The sequence below is a fragment of the Otolemur garnettii genome, unplaced genomic scaffold, assembly GCF_000181295.1.
Source record: "Otolemur garnettii isolate 467f Iridium unplaced genomic scaffold, OtoGar3 scaffold00320, whole genome shotgun sequence".
Classification (NCBI taxonomy): Eukaryota; Metazoa; Chordata; class Mammalia; order Primates; family Galagidae; genus Otolemur; species Otolemur garnettii.
Genome location: NW_003852715.1, coordinates 228,555 through 232,516, shown reverse-complemented (window position 1 = coordinate 232,516; position 3,962 = coordinate 228,555). Strand labels below are relative to the sequence as shown.

Here is a 3,962-nt window from a genome sequence, read left to right as displayed (position 1 = left end):
CACAGCGCCTGGCTATTTTTTTGTTGTTGTTGTTGCAGCCATCATTGTTGTTTGGTGGCCCGGGCTGGATTCGAACCCGCCACCTTAGCTGTACATGGCTGGCGCCTTAGCCACTTGAGCCACAGGCGCCCAGCCTGTGATAAACTTTCAATCATTTTAATAGAGTCTGCTACATTTTTCTTCATTGACTTTGCTAAAAGTTTCTAATTTCTATGTATCCCTGACACACGTTTTTTAGGGTTCATTATGAGTATGATGTAACATTTCATTGTGATTTTGCTTCACATGATCTGACAAGAGCATCCTTAGTGATCACATATCTATTTTCTCTTGCTGCTTTCAAGATTCTCTTCATGTGTGTGACTTTCTTTTTGTTAGAGACAGAGTCTCACTTTATTGCCCTTGAGAGAGTGCTGTGGTGTCACAGGTCACAGCAACCTCCACCTCCTGGGCTTACGTGATTCTCTTGCCTCAGCCTCCCGAGTTGCTGGGACTACAGGCGCCCACCACAACACCTGGCTATGTTTTTGTTGCAGTTCAGCTGGGGCTGGGTTTGAACCTGCCACTCTTAGTATATGGAGGCAGCCCAACTCACTGAGTCACAGGTGCTGCCCTTCATCTGTCTTTTTATGGGACTCTTTGTTTCTCCTAGCTGAAGTATGGTGAGGTTTCTTCATCCTTTATACCTTTTTGCTTACATTTGAGACTGCTCAGTCATTTTCATTGTGTTTGGTACCTTCATTTTTCTGATTTTACTTAGTTATCTGTATCATTCCTATTTGATGCGTTTAGCATAATTGAGATAAAGTTTTCAGGCAATTTAGACATCTCTATTTTTTATGGTTTATTCCAGGTTTTTTTTTCTTTTTTTAGTTCTTTGGGTTATGTCCCCCTAACATTTTGTATATGTTATACGTTTTCATTGATTTCTGAGGATTAGAAAAGCCACCTTTCACAAACTTTGTGATATGGCTGTATCCTGTAAGACTCTGACACACATTGTATTAAGAAAAGGAGAACTTGAGCAGCAACTGTAGCTCAAAGGAGTAGGGAGTTGGCTCCATATGCAGGAAGTGGCGGGTTCAAATCCTGCCCTGGCCAAAAATAAAAAGGAGAGGAGAACTGTATATTTGGACAGTGTTTTGCCTGTGGAAATGCGTTGTTATTTTTTACTGGAAGCATTTTTCCACATATCCTCCTAAGAGTTTCTCATCATGTGCTAGACCTTAATTTGTCTGTTACATTAATCTCTCTGCTGCTATAATAATATTTTGCCTTTGAATTTAGCACCCCCAGTCAGTCTTATAAACTATAACACCATTCCTTTCAGCACTCTCACTGATGGGAGACAGCAACCTTTCTTTGGAAACACCCTCAAAAGCAAGGAGGATTAACACACGTGTTACTCTTTTCCTTTTGAGGACAAAGCTGGGATTTAGAAGATTACTTGCGTTTTCACCATTCTCAATTAAGATAACATAAATTCTGTGGTGGGGGTAAATATGACAAACTTTTCTTATTCTTCTTGGCTCTTTCATTATTATTATTATTGACGATTTTTCCTTTTATTTCAGAAATATATATGTGTGTATGCCCATACACACTGTATAAATGTATGTATGTATCTATTTATTTATTCATTTATTTCAGCCTAAGTAATTGTCACCCTGGGAAGAGTACTGTGTTGTCATAGCTCACAACATCCTCAGTCTTCTGGGCACAAGACATCTTCTTGCCTCAGCCTCATGAGTTCCTGGGACTAGAGGCATGTGCCACGATGCTGAACTAATTTTTCTATCTGTGGTAGAGTTGGGGGGTGAGTCTCACTATTTTTTTTTTTTTTTTTTTGAGATAGAGTCTCAAGCTGTCACCCTGGGTACAGTGCCTAGGCCTCACAGGTTATAGCAACCTCCAACTCTTGGGCTTAAGCGATTGTCTTGCCATGGCCAGGGGTAGCTGGGATTATATTCCGCCACTCCTACGCCCAGCTATTTTTTGGTTGTTGTTGTTTGGCGGGCTGGGGCTGGATTTGAACCTTACATCTCCAGTGTATGTGGCTGGCACCTTAGTCACTTAAGCTACAGGCACTGATCCAGATGGGGTCTCAGTATTGCTCAGGTTGACCTCAGTACCTGTGCTCAAGTGATCCATTAACCTCAGTGTCCCTGAGTTCTAGGATTAAATACATGATCCAATTCCCTGCCTCTACATTATCTCTACAACTTCTCCTTACCTATTTTACTGTTATTCTTACCTGGTTTTCAGAATTCCCCAAAATGCAGTGTATACATGCAACATTTATTTATCTTTAAAATAATTGGTGCCTTTCTACTGTATTGTGTCATCTTCCTAATATTCTTAACATGATTTTGCAGAAAAAATATGTAATGTATATTTATTGGATGCTCGTAAAAAGCTAGTGGCTAAAATTGTTATTGTTTAAATTTCTTTCAGTGCTATCTAATCATTCTACCCAAGACCATTTGCAAGAGCTGGGCACAAATATTTTATTTCCGGAGATGATCCTGAGCAGATATCAAAGCTGTAGCCCTGAGAATTTAAACTTTACAAAAGACTGGGAAGGTGTGTATGAGTGGAAGGAGCAGAAAGTATGTTACAGTGGACTTGACAAATGTGTAACAGCTACCCATGGCAAAGTCTTCAGACAGTTGTCAAATCTAAATAGACATAAGATGATACATCCCTTAGAGAAAACTTTTAAATATAAAAATTATGGGAAAGCCTCTAAGCTCTACTCACACATCACAGAACATAAGATAACTCATACTGGAAAAAAACAATACAAATGCAAAGAAAGTAGCCAAGTCTTCCAATCTTGCTCAGGACTCCATACTGGAGAGAAACTTAACAAGTATGAAAATGATGGCAAATCTCTTAGCCACAGATCAAAGTTATGTAACCATAAGGTTTTGAATACTGGAGAAAAACCCTACAAATATAAGGAATGTGGCAAACTTACCAAGCAGTACTCACACATCTATGGCCATAAAAATATTTATTCCAGAGAGAAACACTACAAATGTCAAGACTGTGGCAAAGCCTTGAAACATTACTCAAGCCTTTTTGTACATAAAGTACTTCATTCTGGAGGGAAGCCATACAAATGTCAAGAATGTGGCAAAGCCTTTATGAGGCACTCACTCCTCTCTAGACATGAGAGAATTCATTCCGGAGAGAAACCTTACAAATATCAAGAATGTGGCAGAGCCTTTAACCAGTACTCACGCCTTTCTGTACATGAAAGAATTCACCCTGGAGAGAAACCCTACAAATGCCAAGAATGTGGCAAAGCATTTAAACAATCCTCACACCTTTCTGAACATCAAAGAATTCACGGTGGAGAGAAACCATACAAATGTCAAGAATGTGGAAAAGCTTTTAGCTGGCCCTCATACCTTTCTATACATCAAAGAATTCACTCTGGAGAGAAACCCTACAAATGTCAAGAGTGTGACAAAGCCTTTAATGTGAGTTCATCTCTTACTAAACATAAAAGAATTCACTCTGGAGAGAAACCCTACAAATGTCAAGAGTGTGGCAAAGCTTTTAATGTCAGTTCATCTCTTACTAAACATAAAAGAATTCACTCCGGAGAGAAACCCTACAAATGTCAAGAATGTGGCAAAGCTTTTAACCAGCACTCACAACTTTCTATACATCAAAGAATTCACTCTGGAGAGAAACCCTACAAATGTGAAGAATGTGCGAAAGCCTTTAATCAGCACTCAAGCCTTTCTGAACATCAAAGAATTCACTCTGGAGAGAAACCCTTCAAATGTCAAGAATGTGGCAAAGCCTTTAACCGGCACACAAACCTTTCTAGACATCAAAGAACTCATTCTGGAGAGAAACCCTACAAATGTCAAGAATGTGGCAAAGCTTTTACCCAGTACTCACACCTTTCTGAACATCAAAGAATTCACTCTGGAGAGAAACCCTAC

At 39.5% G+C, this 3,962-nt stretch overlaps 1 pseudogene; it reads left to right on the top strand.

Moving 5' to 3' along the window:
- Nucleotides 1–2,519: 2,519 nt before the first annotated feature.
- On the top strand, nucleotides 2,520–3,954 carry LOC111721731 (annotated as a pseudogene).
- The last annotated feature ends 8 nt before the right edge of the window (nucleotides 3,955–3,962 follow it).